This window comes from Chiloscyllium plagiosum, unplaced genomic scaffold, assembly GCF_037043375.1.
Source record: "Chiloscyllium plagiosum isolate Xiang-an unplaced genomic scaffold, Cpla_swu_hap1 HiC_scaffold_45, whole genome shotgun sequence".
NCBI lineage: Eukaryota > Metazoa > Chordata > Chondrichthyes > Orectolobiformes > Hemiscylliidae > Chiloscyllium > Chiloscyllium plagiosum.
In genome coordinates, this window is record NW_028270183.1 from 66,329,189 (window position 1) to 66,346,722 (window position 17,534).

General features: G+C 45.5%; 1 long non-coding RNA gene and 1 other non-coding gene across 2 annotated transcripts in view; both read left to right on the forward strand.

Annotated features, from left to right (window-relative positions):
- LOC122552421 (uncharacterized) overlaps positions 1–17,534 on the forward strand; it is a 754,662-nt gene that overhangs the window by 316,801 nt on the left and 420,327 nt on the right. The window lies entirely within an intron of this gene.
- On the forward strand, positions 473–554 carry trnas-gcu (transfer RNA serine (anticodon GCU)). The gene has a single exon. It is a non-coding gene; the product is annotated as a tRNA-Ser (tRNA).

Here is a 17,534-nt window from a genome sequence, read left to right on the forward strand (position 1 = left end):
CAATTCCTCACAGGCAATTTAATAGACAATAGACAATAGGTGCAGGAGTAGGCAATTCTGCCCTTCGAGCCAGCACCACCATTCATTATGATCATGGCTGATCATCCTCAATCAGTATCCTGTTCCTGCCTTATCCACATAACCCTTGATTCCACTATCCTTAAGAGCTCTATCCAACTCTTTCTTGAAAGAACACCTCCTGCTGTCTCGGGTTCTTCATTCCATTGACTTCAAATCTTCACAGAATTCAACAGACCTTGTTACATAGTCATTTCTTCATTTTTGTTCAGACCACTGTGAGCAGAGTGTCACAGTGGGAATGCGCTTGCCCCACAACTCTGAGGTCAGACCATAGTCTTGGAACCGTACTGTGCTATTTATGATTTCACCAAAACAAGGGAGAAATATCTGCTGCGCTGCAGAATTGATGCAATTCACTTATTCATAAGGTTATAGGCACTCAGTCGTATGTGACGAGGTGGCCGAGAGGTTAAGGCGGTGCACTGCTAATCTATTGTGTTCTGCACGCGTGGGTTCGAGTCCCACTCTCGTCGGTGCTATCAGTGGTTTTCAATGTTGCTATTTTTGGATGATCACAACTGTCCTCCTGAAGTTGGAACTGCAATGTCAGTTTGTATGCATCGACGCTATTATAACATCTCAAAGAATAATTTGGTCCTGTTGCCTAAACTGCATTGAAATGTAGATTGCATTGGGATATTGAAAAGGAACGCGACTTTCTTTTACAAGTCAAGCTGCTGTGACCTTTTATCGTATGAAAGAGATCCAGGAAAACCAAATAACAAGCTATGTGAAGGGCATGTTATGCAGTGGGATTCTAAATGAGTATTTTGTCAAATGAAATCTGGAGCAGGTTAGAACATAGAACATAGAAGAATACAGCGCAGTACAGGCCCTTCGGCCCTCGATGTTGCGCCGATCCAAGCCCACCTAACCTACACTAGCCCACTATCCTCCATATGCCTATCCAATGCCCGCTTAAATGCCCATAATGAGGGAGAGTCCACCACTGCTACTGGCAGGGCATTCCATGAACTCACGACTCGCTGAGTAAAGAAACTACCCCTGACATCTGTCCTATACCTACCACCCCTTAATTTAAAGCTATGCCCCCTTGTAATAGCTGACTCCATACGTGGAAAAAGATTCTCACTGTCGACCCTATCTAAACCCCTAATCATCTTATACACCTCTATCAAGTCACCCCTAAACCTTCTTTTCTCCAATGAAAACAACCCCAAGTGCCTCAGCCTTTCCTCATACGATCTTTCTACCATACCAGGCAACATCCTGGTAAACCTCTTCTGCACCCGTTCCAGTGCCTCCACATCCTTCCTATAGTATGGCGACCAAAACTGCACACAATACTCCAGATGTGGCCGCACCAGAGTCTTGTACAACTGCAACATTACCTCAGTACTCCGGAACTCAATTCCTCTACCAATAAAAGCCAGTACGCCATATGCCTTCTTCACAGCACTATTTACCTGGGTGGCAACTTTCAAAGATTTGTGTACATGGACACCAAGATCCCTCTGCTCATCCACACTACCAAGTATCCGACCGTTAGCCCAGTACCCCATCTTTTTATTACTCTTACCAAAGTGAATCACCTCACACTTAGCTACATTGAACTCCATTTTCCACCTTTCTGCTCAGTTCTGCAGCTTATCTATATCCCGCTGTAAACTGACACATTCTTCCTCACTGTCTACAACTCCTCCGACTTTCGTATCATCCGCAAACTTGCTCACCCAACCTTCTAACCCCTCCTCCAGGTCATTTATAAAAATGACAAACAACAATGGTCCCAAAACAGATCCTTGCAGAACACCGCTATTGACGGCACTCCAAGATGAACCTTTGCCATCAACTACTACCCTCTGTCTTCTTCCAGCCAGCCAACTCCTAATCCAAACCTCCAACTCACACTCAATGCCATACCTCCGTACTTTTTGCAGTAGTCTACCATGGGGAACCTTATCAAACGCCTTACTAAAATCCATATACACCACATCTACTGCTTTCCCCTCGTCCACCTCCTTAGTCACCTTCTCAAAGAATTCAATAAGGTTTGTGAGGCACGACCTGCCCTTCACAAAACCATGCTGACTATCCTTGATCACATTATTCCTATCTAGATGTTCATAAATCCTATCCCTTACAATTCTCTCTAAGATTTTGCCCACAACAGAAGTGAGACTCACCGGCCTATAGTTAGTAGGGTTATCCCTACTCCCCTTCTTGAACAAGGGAACCACATTTGCTAGCCTCCAATCTTCTGGCACTACTCCTGTAGACAACGAGGACATAAAAATCAAGGCCAATGGCTCTGCAATCTCCTCCCTTGCTTCCCAGAGAATCCTAGGATAAATGCCATCAGGCCAAGGGGGCTTATCTATTTTCACCCTTTCCAGAATTTCCAACACCTATTCTCTACATACCTCAAAGCCATCCATTCTACTTAATTGTGACTCAGTACTCACATTGACAACAATGTCCTGTTCCTGATTGAATACTGACGAAAAGTATTCATTCAGTGTCTCCCCAATCTCTTCAGCCTCCACACGCAACTTCCCACTACTATCCTTGACTGGACCTATTCCTACCCTAGTCATTCTTTTATTCCTGACATACCTATAGAAAGCCTTAGGGTTTTCCCTAATCCTACCAACTAAGGACCTTTCATGTCCCCTCCTTGCTGCTCTTAGCTCTCTCTTCAGGTCCTTCCTGGCTACCTTATAACTCTCAATCGCCCCAATTGAACCTTCACGCCTCATCTTTACATAGGCCGCCCTCTTCCATTTAACAAGAGATTCCAATTCCTTATTAAACCACGGCTCCCTCACACGACCCTTTCCTCCCTGCCTGACGGGCACACACTTATCAAGGACACTCAATAGTTGCTCCTTGAACAAGCTCCACATATCAATTACACCCTTGCCTTGAAGCTTACTTTTCCAGGCCACACATCCTAAGTCATGCCTCACAGCATCATAATTTCCCTGCCCCCATCTATAACTCTTGCCCTGTAGTGCACACTTATCCCTCTCCATCACTAGAGTGAAAGTCACCGAATTGTGGTCACTGTCCCCAAAGTGCTCACCTACCTCTAATTCTAACACCTGGCCTGGTTCATTACCCAGAACCAAATCCAGTATGGCCTCACCTCTTGTTGGCCTATCTACATATTGTGTCAGGAAACCCTCCTGCACACATTGGACAAACACTGACCCATCTAACGAACTTGACCTATCGCTTTCCCAATTAATATCAGGAAAGTTAAAGTCCCCCATAACAACCACCCTATTACTTTCACTCTTCTCTTGAATCATCCTCGCAATCCTTTCTTCTACGTTTCTAGGACTATTAGGAGGCCTGTAAAAAACTCCTAACAGGGTGAGCTCACCTTTCCTATTCCTAACCTCAGCCCAAACTACCTCAGATGGCGAGTCTTCATCCATCGTCCTTTCCACAGCTGTAATACTATCTTTGACAAGCAATGCCACACCTCCCCCTCTTTTACCCCCACCTCTGACCCTACTAAAACATTTAAACCCTGGAACCTGCAACAGCCAATCCTGTCCCTGTTCTACCCATGTCTCCGTAATAGCCACAACATCGAAGTCCCAGGTACCAACCCACGCTGCAAGTTCACCTACCTTATTTCGTATACTTCTTGCATTGAAGTATACACACTTCAAACCACTTTCCTGTTTACAGGCACCCTCCTTTGAAATTGATGCCATGTTCCTAACCTCCCTACACTCCAGGTCCTGCACCCTAAAGCTACAGTTTGGGTTCCCATGCCCCTGCAGAGTTAGTTTAACCCCCCCCCCCCCCCCTCCAAGAGCACTAGGTTGAGTAGACGTGCCTCATCTTCGTGAGAAGAGCACAAAATAATGGAGATGTTTCAAAAGGAGCAGTGTGGGGGCACCGAGAACTAGCTGTAAATGCACAGTCGAGAATTGGCGATGTGGGTGCTGTGCATGGGCACGGAAAGACTTACACATTGGTCTCGCCCTCGCCCCTTGCTCTCGCCATTGATGAATGCTGGATATAAGGTCCAAATACAAGATGTGGGAAGCGAGCTCCCTCTCGTTATGCACACACTGGATGCATCACATTGAACTATGAAAAACTGGAGAAGTCAGCATGTTACCTGTAGGGACTGAACTAAACTGTGGATCAATAACCGCAGATTCATGCAGCATAAACATGAAAAATGATTTAAAGTGTCTTTATACGCATGTCATTAATAGACGTTTCGTTCTAATACGTGTGGTTGAAAGAATAAGGCACCACATTTCAGATGGATGACAACGTAACCAATTTTGTTTTGAAGTTGAGATCCATTTGATCATTTTACACAGTGAACAAATAATGCAAACCACATTCCCTTACCTGGAATAAAAGTGTGATTTCATTACAAACATTGTCCTTGCTAAGTCGCAATTACTCAACATGAAAAATAGGATATAATTTTTATTGAGAATACATCAATTAGCACCATTATCTAACTTCGGATTGACTGCAATATGCACATGCTAAATAAGGTTTAAGAAAGAATGACTTTTGGAAATAATGATTCGGTGGTCCCTAAAATTAATATCAGGTTCTCATGATGTGGATATACCACCAGTGGCTCCAGTGGTGGAAATGCTCAGTGGGCAGTATTTCTATGATAGTATAGAGGTGTGTGATCTGCCAGGAATGGGAGCTCCCACTTCATCTGGAGCAGCGTCTGTTGACATGGACCAGGGAGCATTGTGACATCAGACTGGGAGTTCCAACCACACCTGGAGCAGCGTTTATTGACATTGAGCAGCAGGGAGCATTGGAACATTAGACTGAGATCCATCCTCACCTGGAGCAGCCTCTATTGACATGAAGCAGCAGGGAGCATTGGAACATCAGACTGCGAGATCTAACCTCATTTGGAGCAGCTTCAGTTGACATGGAGCAGGGAGCTTTGCGAAATCCGTCTGGGAGCTCCACTCTCACCAGGAGCAGCTTTTAATGACATGTAGCAGCAGGAAGCATTGGGACATCAGAGTGATAGATCCAACCTCAATGGACCGCTTCTATTGACATGGAGCAGGGAGCATTGGGACATCAAACTGGGAGCTCCAACTTCAAGTAGAGCAGCTTCTATTGAATGGAGCAGCAAGGAGCATTGAAACGTCAGGTTGGGAGCTCCAACCGCACTTGGAGCAGCTGGTATTTACATGGAAGAGGAGGGAGGATTGGGACATTAGGCTGGAGGAAAGGATATTCAACTATTTTAAACTGAAGTAAAATATGATTCAACGACTCAGATGTTAAATGATTTATGAAGAATCTTTCCCGGGAAATAATTGATTCTTTAGACATTAAAGACAAGTCCTGCAAATATTCAACTCAGCAAAACGCATTGGTACAGAGAGAAATGGGAGTGATGTTTCATGTCTTTGTCTTTTCTTTTCTGGCCGACTCTGCACTGGTTTACATCACCGGAAGGACATTTTCAGTCATTGCATGTTGTCCAGTTTCCAGGAAATACGGACAGATCATTAACGTAATCTAAAACTGAAAATTAACGGGAATATGCGATGTTATGATTAGGCTGGAGTTTACCTCAAATTATGGTGGAAACGCAGCAAAGTAAGTGGCAATTTCCTTGATCAGCAGTGACCTCATTGATTGGCTGATCAGATTGTGAATGGTCGTTTTCTGAGGACAATTTGAAGTGAATCAATGATGGTGATTATCTTTGTTCTTTGTTCACCTTGTGACTGTTACTGTTATTGCTCATGTCCTTGTTAACACCACAGCTCTGTAGCGTGTAAAATCTCGGCTGTGCATCTGGCCAGTAGTACAATCATTCGTATAGCTGGCTACGGATCAGGCGGTTGTAAGTTCGACTTTTACTTGGCGCAAGCGCATTGTGGAGATTCATCACACATACAAACTATTCATTTTTGTTCCGCTGAGGTGGATAATATTTGAAATTTTCGTCTCCACGAACGAAAATTCTTTCACTGTCTTCGATCAGTTAAACATTACCAAGAACAATCAGAGTAAAAATCACACAGCACCAGATTGTATCGAACAGACGTATTTGGAAGCACCAGTATTCCATGCATTGCTTCTTCATCAGGTATTTGTCAACTGTTGGAATCTAAAATGGCTTTGTGTGATTTTTAAATTTGGCCACCCCAGTCCAACACCAACATCTCCAAGTCATGGGTACCATCGACACCACGAACGGTTTGTTAAAGTCCAGATGATCTTCCAAAAGCTCGCGCATATTGACACACATACCAAGTTTCTGCAGAAAAACACCCACCTGGTGAAGAAGAGGCTCTTTGAAAGCTAGTGCTTCCAAATAAACCTGGTGGACTATGCCCTGATATTGTGTAATTTTTAACTTTGTCTACTCAACTCAAAAACTGGCACTTCCATATCATAGACAACATCAGTCATGTCCCACCGTTGTCAGAGAAGGCAATCCTGGAATAGCCCAATACATTGCTCATAGGTACGTTTCGTTTTCAGAAACCAATGCACTCAATCGCTGCAGCTCCTATGTATGAAAAGCACAGAAAAGAAATAGCTGAGACTCAGTTTTTCCGGTATTTTGAAACTCTTTGGGAAGTGGAATCAGAGGAGAATGAAGGATTAACTGTCCGACTGTGCAGAGAGAGGGAAGACATTTTTCCCTTCTTTGAAGAGCTGTGGTATTGACTGATCTTAGGCATTAAACAGATTCCTTGTAGAGCTGCGCTCTTTTCATCAGGAACAAGAAGTCCTGATTTCCTGAACGGTAATGAAACCCAGGCCACTCAGTTAAAGCGCTGAATACTAACCACTAAAACACCAGGGATGAGGGCAGAAACAGTTGCACCGTTTCTTCATAACATAGTTTTTGGAATTATGTCACTGCAGATATGTTTTCCTTCAAAAATGATTGAATTATCTTGTGTTTACAGCATAGAAATGGGTCCCTTCTTCTCATTACCAGCACCTGGTCTGTTACCTTGTAAGCTCTGACGTTTCACGTGTTCATCTCAATGCTAATTTCTCTGGAATGTTTTAATCTCGTAAAACACAATAAATGGGATTAAAGTTTGAGATGGGAAAAATGTGTTCACATTCAGTCGGGGAACTGAATCCCATTTTTACCCACAGACTGAAGCACGCAGACACATTTCCCCAAGAGTGACACAATCCTCGGGAGAAAACAAGCAGAAAGGAAGATTTCACGGACTTGGCTGATATGGTCCCATTTTAGACTTCAACACCAGTGTCTGGTTACAGCAAAGAAAGGAAGCATTCAACCCCATCCCGTCCCAGTGTTCCTTGTGCATTGCTTTCCCTTCAATCTGTCGTTTGTACTGCCTTACCTCGTTCTTGCTGTCAAACTTGATCATTGCTCACGCCCGCTATTTCCTGTCCTGCCGAACGGTTTTCCTCAAGTTTTTGGAATGAAAAACAGGAACGGCCTATTTCAAGCACATTTCTAGTTTACAAGGCCAGTGTTATCGCCACTGAGCAAGCACATTGCCAGCTCAGAGAGAAGGTCTCATACATTAGAAATTGAAATGCAAAGATGATTGGATAACCTCAGTATTGTAAACCAACCAACAAGACCGGAATAGAGCCGAGAGAATCATGCACAAAAGGATGAGAGTATAAAATGACGAATCTCATGGTGTCCAGGGTGGTGTTAACAGAAATCTTCTCTGGTCGTATAGTGATGAGGATTCAATGCTTTCACTGCCATGACTTGTTAAAGGTTAACGTTTACAGTAATAAGTATGAAATACTGCCTGATATTTCGAAGCAGAATGATGTTGTGCAGAAGACAGAATCGTTTCCCTGCATGACCTAATAAGAGAGCTTAGAAGAGCCAGGACGAGACATGAGAGCCAGGAGGAGACATGAGAAGTTGTTGGCGGATAGGATCAGGGTTAACCCTAAGGCTTTCCATAGATATGTCAGGAATAAAAGACTGACGAGAGTTAAATTAGGGCCAATAAAGAATAATAGTGGGAAGTTGTGTGTGGTGTCAGAGGAGACATAAGGAAACACTATATAAATATTGTTCGACAGTGTTCACCTTAGAAAATGAAAATGTTGGCGAGGAAGATACAGAGATACTTGCATCTAGACTAGAAGAGATTGAGGTTCACAAGGAAGAGGTATTAGAAATCCTGCAGAGTGTGAAAATAGACAAGTCCTCTGGGCCGGATCGGATCTATCCTAGGATCCTCTGGGAAGCAAGGGAAGAGATTGCCGAGTCTGTGGCATTGAACTAGAAATCATCATTGTCTACAGGAATAGTGCCTGAGGACTGGAGGACAGCAAATGTGGTTCCCTTGTTCAAGAAGGATGGTTGAGACAACCCTGGTAATTACAGACCAGTGAGTCTCACTTCAGTTGTTGGTAAAGCGTTGGAAAAGGTTATAAGAGATAGGATTTATAATCATCTAGAAAATAATAATCTGATGAGGGAAAGTCAGCACGGTTTTGTAAAGGGTAGGTCGTGCCTAACGAATCTTACTGAGTTTTTTGACAAAGTGACCAAACAGGTAGATGAGCGTAAACAGGTTGATGTGGTGTGTATGGATTTCTGCAAGGCTTTCGATAAGGTTCCCCACAGTAGGCTATTATACAAAATGTGGAGGAATGGGATTGTAGGAGACATAGCAGTTTGAATCAGTAATTGGCTCGCTGAAAGAAAACAGAGGGTTGTAGTTGATGTAACATGTTTATCTTGGTGTCCAGTTACAAGGGTCGGTGTTGGGTCCACTGCTATTCGTCATTTTTATAAATGACCTGGATGAGGGCTTAGAAAGGTGGGTTAGTATATTTGCGGACGACACTACGGTCGGTGGAGTTGCGGATAGTGACGAAGGATGTAGTAGGTTGCAGAGAGACATAGATGGGATGCAGAGCTGGGCTGAGAGGTGGCAAATGGAGTTTAATGTGGACAAGTGTGAGGTGATACACTTTGGACGGAGTAATCGGAATGCTAAGTACCGGGCTAATAGTAAGATTCTTGGGAGTGCAGATGAACAGAGAGATATCAGTGTCCATGTAAACAGATCCCTGAAAGTTGCCACCTAGATTGACAGGGTTGTGAAGAAGACATACAGTGTTTTGGCCTTTATTAATAGAGGGATTGAGTTCCGGAATCAGGAGGTTATGCTGCAGCTGTACAAAGCGCTGTTACGGCCACATTTGGAGTATTGTGATCAGTTCTGGTCACCGCATTATAATAAGGATGTTAAAGCTTTGGAAAGAGTGCAGAGGAGATTTTCTAGGATGTTGCCTGATATGGAAGGAATGTCTTACAAGAAAAGACTGAGGGTCTTGAGGCTGTTCTCGAGAGAAGAAGATTGAGAGGTGACTTAATGGAGACATACAAGATAATCAGAGAGATAGATAGAGTGGAAAAGGCGAGCCTTTTTCCAAGTAAGGGGACGGCAAACACGAGGGGACACAACTTTCAAGTGAGGGGAGATAGGGATAAGACAGAAGTCAGAGGTAGTTTCTTTAATCAGAGAGTAATTAGGGTATGGAATGCTTTGCCTGCAACGGTAGTAGATTCGCCAAGATTAAGTGCATTTAAGTCGTCATTGGAGAGGCATATGGACGTACATGGAATAGTGCAGATGGGATGGGCTTCAGATTAGCATGACAGGGCGGCGCAACATCGAGGACCGAAGGGCCTGTACTGCGTGGTAATGTTCTATGTTCGATATGCTACAGTTCGACATCAGCAATGTCATCTGTATTTGCCTGACGTTCAATCAGTTTAACACAAGAACGGAGGGGGCGTCAGGAAAACGGAAGGGGAACAGTGGTTTATGAGAGTTAACTACATGTCTCGTGGAGCCAGGTTCAATGGAGATACTGAATATCGGTTTTCCTGTTTACCTTGGTATACTGATCATGCCGGATCAGTTACCCAATATTGTCTGCCCTTTGCGTGTTCTTCTTTGTACATTTCACCTCGGTTCAGTGATCTGGGAGGATCTCGCTTTTTTAAATTTGGCAAATTTTACTCAGGTCGGTTTTGCAGCTTCATATTAAGGCCAACGTTTTTAGGAACAGAAAGACACCATTCAGACCATCAGGTCTGCTCTGCTATTGAATGGTTTCATATCTTATCTGATAACCTTGAACTGCACTTTCTTGCCTTTCCCCATAACGCTTGATGTCTTTGCTGCTTGAAGATCTGCCGATCTCAGCCTCATTACACCTAATGACACTTCCTCAACAGCCTTCTGCTACAAGAACGTCCACTGATACGGAACTATCAGACAGAATAAATGCTTCTTCATCTCTATTTTAATTGTGAGATCCGCATTCTAATATGAAATTAAAAATCACACAACGCCAGGTCATAGTCCAACAGGTTTAAAGGAAGCAATAGCTTTTGGAGAGCTGCTCCTTCATCAGTTGGCTGTGGAGTACACAGTGGTAAGATACAGAATTTATAGCAAAAGGTTACAGTGTAATGTCACTGGAATTATACTTTGAAAAATAACTTGATTGTTTGTTAAGTCTTCCATCTGTTAGAATGACTATGTTAGGATCACTTCTTTCTTATGTAAATCGAAAAACTTTCTTTTAACAGTTATTCTCAGGTGAACTCTACCAATTAGTGTCAGACAGATAACATGTAGAAGGTGTTAGTCGCTGTGTGCTGCGTCCATGCCATAATGTTTAGACTGACGCTAATCGAAAAAAAAACAACACGCTACAGGCCAGATTGCTTTAAAGCATGGTACATTGGTGAAGCCGAGAAGAGGCGACAGCAACGGAATGGGCACTGCACATCAATCAACAGACAGGTGTGCCCCTTCCCAGTTGGAGAGCACTTCAGTGGTCCAGGACATTCGACATCGGTGACAATCCTCCAAGGCGGGCTTCGGAACAGGCAGCAGTTAAAAGTGCCCACGCAGAGGCTGATAGCTAAATTCGGTACCCATGGGAATGGCCTCAACCGGGTCCTTGGGTTCTTGTCACAGTACAGGTGATCCCATTGCCCAATCTACAAACAGAGACCCTCCTACACACACGCACGCACATGCACACACATATAAGTTTGTGGGTTGAATTTGTACTTGCAGAGTTACAGTGCACTTTGCTCAAAACTGCATGAATCCATATAAGGTTTTGGTAACTCATTTTTATAAACTAGAATCAGTCTCAACATTATGGAACAGAGAAGCACACGGGGGCAGACACCAGTTGTTAAATTTCACCTGAGAATGAAACTTTAAAATAAAAAGTTTTGCACTTTTGATATGAAAGAAGTGAAGGTGACATGGTCATTTTAGATTACATTACAGTGTGGAAACAGGCCCTTCGGCCCAACAAGTCAACACCGACCCGCCGAAGCACAACACACCCATACCCCTAACCTAACACTACGGGCAATTTAGTATGGCCAATTCACCTGGGCTGCACATCTTTGGACTATGGGTGGAAACCGGAGCACCCGGAGGAAACCCACGCAGACACGGGGAGAACGTGCAAACTCCACGCAGTCAATCGCCTGAGGCGGGAATCGAACCCCAGACTCTGGCGCTGTGAGGCAGCAGTGCTAACCATTGGGCCACCATACCGCCCAGATTCTGCCATTCAAACAGATCGGAGACTTAGCAAACAATCAAGGTATTTTTCAATGTATAATTTGAGTTACATCACACTATAAACTTGTGCTATAAATTCCCTGTGTCTTACAACTGTGTACTCCACAATCACCTGATGAATGAGCAGCAGTCCGAAAGCTAGTACATTCAATTAAGCCTGTTGGAGTGTAACCTGGTGTTGTGTGATTTTCAAATTTGCATACCCCAGTCCAAAACCCGCATTTCCAACTCATTCGATACGAGGCGCTCTGGTCACAGAACCAAACGTTCTGCATCCAACATTTTAAATCCTTGAAAAAAACCTATATGTTTCAATAAGGATCAGTTTTGTAGTACTGAGTCTGAGCAGGCTAAGGCAACTTATTTCAGCGTTTCTTCCCATTTGATTTCATCTCCGAAATGAAATTCTCACTGACTCTGACAGAACTGCTACCTTTGCTGTTTTGTAATGTCAGGAACTCATGTTTAATATAATATTTTCATAAGGAGCAGCAAATATTTTTCCCGACTGGAAATCAACATTGGGAAATGGCAGTGAGAGAGCTGAATTTCAGCACTTGCGCACCAAAGAAGACGCATGCAATTCTTGCAACATTTCTTGATAACTTTGATTTTGCCTTTTTGCCTTCAGTTGAAAAATGACAGTTTTTGAGTTTTTCAAAGCATGTCGAATGGTCCTTCAGCCTATTACATCATTATCAGTCATCAAACATCTGGCTTGTAAACACAGTTTCCATCACGTGACTCATCGTCTGGTGTGTTCTAACATTTCAAGTCTTTAGTTACATTGTTATGCAATTTCTTAAGGGCTTAAGTGGAACAAAAACACCTCTGTGAACTAACAGTTCTGAAAGACAAACTCTTTCTCAGAGCCGTTTGTCAGTTTTCCTCATGATGCTGAGGAAAATGTTTCTGCGCTCACATCAGAATTGGTTTACCCTGTTTCTTCCTCAGCTTCCTTCTTCTTTCGATGAAATGGTTTAGATTCCAATACAGACACAAGGTGCGGGTTGCAGAAGTCACGTGTTTGCACTTTCACTGACACTCTGTCTCGCCGGGAGCTGCAGTCCTTCCCCACGCTGATTCAGATAGCACTGTCCTTCCTGTGTGCGAGATATGCGGCTGTCCAGCCCCATCTCCGGCACTTTTATTTCCCTTCCCAGGAACAAAGACACGGAGGAGTCTGTCCAAAACTTTTCATTCAACTTTGCAAAGTCGGGTGCGAAAATGGTTCACACCCCTTAATAATAATCTCCACACATTATATACACGTAAATGTGGGCTGGGTCTCCTACTGCTGTCTTGATCAACGAATGCTAGGGTTCCCCACTGTTTTCCTTATTTGGGTTCTGGTGCCTGCGATTATTTTGTTATTCACTTGGCCAATCAGTGTTCGAGTTCCCCGTTCTTTCCTTATATGGATGATGTTGTACAACTGTGGTTAAGGGCGGTCTCTCAGCTATCGAGGAAAGCTGTTACAATTGTTTCATTCATAAAAACATGGGGGAGGTCCGGCACCAGTTTCGAGTGTCTGCTTGTGTTTACTATAAGGCACTTGTGTTTACTATAAGGTAGAAAAGACTAAAATGCAGCTAACCGTTTAAAAATTACACTACCCCGACAAATCCCCCGTGTCTTTTCTTACGACCTGTAATTTTTAAACCGTAAGTTTCTTCTCCTGGGCGTTTAATAACTCCCGAGCTTGTTCATCAAACTGCCCGTCTCTAATACTACCCCCGCCCAAGAGGGATTCACGTTGTTCCATCTCGAGATTCATTCGTTCAGCCTGCCCATAGGGAACATCCCTCTTAGTAAGGGTGGTTTCGATCAGTCGTTGAGTTAATCCCCGGACGCAGGGAATAACGCAACACCCAAGGGCAGTGACTACCCCTGCCACCACTATACATGAGACAAGAAAGGGAACGACTACCCCCGTCCATTTTCCAAACCAAGCTTCCAACCAGTCCGTGAGGCCAGAGTCGATACCCGAGTTTTCGGCCAGTTCGTCCGCGAATGTGGTGAGTCCATCCAGGGCGCGGGTGATGGACCCATCAGGGGCTGTGTTGTTGGGGATGAAAGTGCAGCACTGAGTGTCTATCATGACACAAACACCCCCCTTCTCTGCCAACATCATGTCTAAGGCCAACCTATTTTCCCACGTCATCCGACTAGTGGCGTCCAGTTGTTCTGCTATTCCTTTCACTGCATCCCGGGTATAATTAATGAACCTCTGCTGATTGTAGTAAATATAATTAATCCAATCCACGTTCTTATTGATGGTCACCCACCAGAACAGTGACGACTCAAAACCCGCCGCTATCTGGTTCCTAGCCTTGTACTCGTCAGGAACACCCCTGGGGACCCCTATGGCATCTAAATATAAGTTCTCATCGAAAGAGGTCTCCAAAGCTCTCTCAGTTCTTCCACTGGAACGGGGTTGCTCTTGTTTTTCGAATGCCAGGGTGAATGGGATGGCCAATTGAACGATTGCACAAGTGCCCGTCCATTTTCGGGGCAGGGTCTGGTGCAGAACCCTCCCACCACAGTACCACCAGAGGTCTGCCCTAGGCACATGAATGTGGGAGTAATTCCCGCCCCCAGTAGTTTCATTGACCAGCCGAATTGATCCGCTGCACTTGTCAAATGTCCCCACATCGTTGTCCCACTGTAATCCCGTCCGAGAGACGCAGGCCTGGTGCGTACCCGTTACTCCCGAGAATGATGGCGGGCGGGGCGCCCCCTCAGACTTGACGGGGGGAATCTTCAAACTCAAGGGTCGACAAGTGGAGTCGTTCCAGGCCTCTCGGTCCTGGTACAGCCTTATCATGCAGTCCAAGGCTCGTGGGTGTTTCTCCCATCCCAGCGGGAATGGGACCACCTGAGGGTTAGGGCGGGCACCCGTACATGCGTAGCAATCACTCTTTTTCATGCTCCTCACAGTATATTTGACCCATTCCATCCAGGCATTCGCCTCCCCGTATCCCGTTTCTATTTCAAAGGTCTTTTCCAAATCCGTCACCTCAATTATTCTAATCTTTCCCTGCACATCGGTGGCGGATGAGCCCCCAGACTCAGCTTCAATGACCGTGATATACGTGCAGCACAGCTGCACCCCCTCCTGTCCTGCCTGGCCCCCAACTCTAATATCCAGTATCGTTCCATTAAGGCTCGCCCTGTTGTTTCCCAAGTTCTTTATGGTCAGATAGAGCGGATTGCACGGATTCTGCCCACAATCCTGTCCAGCGGTGATGGGATCACGGACAACTGACACCGTAGCCTGGACCCCGGGGGCTGGAGGCCTATGTATGCCTTCCCTACCATGCAATTGTAATACTAACGCCTGACGCTGGAATCCCCTTTCTCTCTCTAGGTTCCGTTTAGTTTGATTCAGTTCACTTTTAGTCCTGCAGGGCACCAACCCACATAGGTCTAAGCTAAATGTCTGTGTTGGCTTGTTGGCAAGCACGGAGATGGAGAACCACTGACGGTCCTCTACTTGTTTTTTTCGGAGGCCAAATTGGGTAACACGCACGCTATGACCCAGCCCAAGGATAATGGCAAAGCAAGTTAACAATATGATTGACCGCATTTTGTCGCGACACCTTTAGCCAGAGGGCACAGTTCCTTTAGACTCGCCAAAGTCCGATTAGTTTGTTCTCAGGGTCTCTGTTCCTTAGCTGCCTTTGTCAGAGAGGTTCGTTCATCCTCCGTCGGTTGTGGCACTGGTCCCTTGACTCGAGTGTAATGTGTCCAGCCCTTTTCGGCCGTACGGACAGCCGTTTCGGTCGTCAAAAGTACCAGGAAGGGACCGTCCCAAGTTGGTTCGAGGGTACGCTGCTTCCAGTTTTTAATTAGGACCCACTGACCCGGCTTGACGGTGTGCACCGTAAACTCGAGGGGCGGCGTCTGTGCCAAAAGTCCCTGTTGGCGTAAACGAGATAGAGCAGACCCCAGAGCCACCACATATTTTTGCACAAACATATCCCGAGACACGAATACAGGAGGTTCCCCCTTCGGCCCATGGAACGGGAGGCCAAACAGCATTTCGAAAGGGGAGACGCCCAAATCCCGCCTTGGCTGGGTGCGAATTTGCAATAGGGCAAGGGGTAGGCATTTGGTCCAAGGCAGGCCGATTTCACTAGTGAGTTTGGTTAGCTGCTTTTTGATGGTCTGGTTCATTCTTTCGACCTTGCCCGAGGAGGGGGGATGCCAGGGCGTGTGCAAATCCCAGTCAATCCCCATTGCTTGCACTACATTCTGGAGGACGGTCGAGGTGAAGTGGCTCCCCTGGTCAGAGTCAATAGCGCGGGGTAGCCCAAATCGTGGGATGATTTGTTCGAGTAGAATTTTGCTAACCTGAGTTGCTGTTGCCGTGGCAGTGGGGAAAGCTTCCACCCATCCTGTCAGGCGATCTACTATTACTAATAGATACTTCAGGCGACCTATGGGGGGGAGCTCAGTGTAATCTACCTGGACATACTCAAACGGCCTATAGGCCGGACTCCTACCCCCTTGTCTTGCATGCTGCCGCAGCCCCCTTTTGTTAATCTTTCGACATGTTATGCAATCTCCTGTGACCTGCTTGGCTACCGTGTACAGATCAGGGTGAGCATATCGGCGCAGGAAGGCATCACACAGTGCCTGGATGCCCCAGTGACCCCCTTGGTGTAGACGGGCAATAATGACCCGCGTCAACGGTCGATTTAGTAGCTGGCGGCCATCGGGTAAGGTCCACTTCCCTTCCCTATCCTTTGTACCCCCCAGAGACACAAGAAGAGTTTCTTCTTTGTCAGTAAACGTGGGCACTTCGGTAATTTCGGATATCTGGGGAATCCTTACCAGGCAGTTTATTACTTCCTTCCCCATCCCGGCCAATTTTGCCTGTTCATCTGCCAATTGATTCCCCAGGGTCTCTATTTTATCATCTTTCTGGTGCCCTTTCACATGTACTACAGCAATCTCTTGTGGCAGCAACAAATCCTCCAAGATCATGGCTACTAGTTCCTCGTGGACCAATTCCTTTCCTCTGCTATTTATCATTCCCCTTTCCTTCCAGATCTTCCCAAAGGTGTGTACTACCCCAAAGGCATACTTAGAGTCAGTGTATATTGTCCCGGCTATTCCCTTTAAATTCCTCAAAGCCCGGTGCAAGGCGTACAATTCGCACGTTTGTGCGGACCAGGCATTCGGTAGCCGTCCACTTTCCACTAATTCCCAACCAGTCTCACTAATGAATGCATAACCGTTGTGTCGTTTCCCATCTATCACTCGAGAGGACCCGTCAATGTACCACCGCCTTCCTGCATGTAAGGGGGTGTCCCTCAGATCTTCCCTCACTTTACTCTGGTACTCTATTATGTCTGAACAGCAGTGTTCCAGTTCCTCCTCCCCTTCCCCTTTCCAAAGAAAGTCCGCCGGGTTCTGGCAGCCCCCGACTTCTATTCGGAGGTCTTCTCGGTCTAACAATATGGCTTCATATTTCAGAATTCTCGAGTCAGTCAGCCACCTCCCGGCCTTCTGATTCAGGATGGCTCTAACCTGGTGGGGAGTAGTGACTGTCAAGGGGGCCCCGAAAGTCAACTTCCTGCTTTCCTCTACCAGCTTTGCCGTGGCTGCCACCGCTTGGACACACTCCGGCCACCCTCGGGAGACTGGATCCAGAATGTTTGACAGGAAAGCCACGGGCTTCCTTTCTCCCCCCCAATCCTGGGTCAATACTCCAAGAGCGGTTCCCTTTCTGGAGTTCACAAAGAGACGAAATGTCTTACTAAAATCTGGCAAGCTTAAAACAGGTGCGGTCATCAATTTTTCTTTTAGAATTCCAATTAACATTTTTTCCTCCTCCTCCCATTTTATTCTATTGGG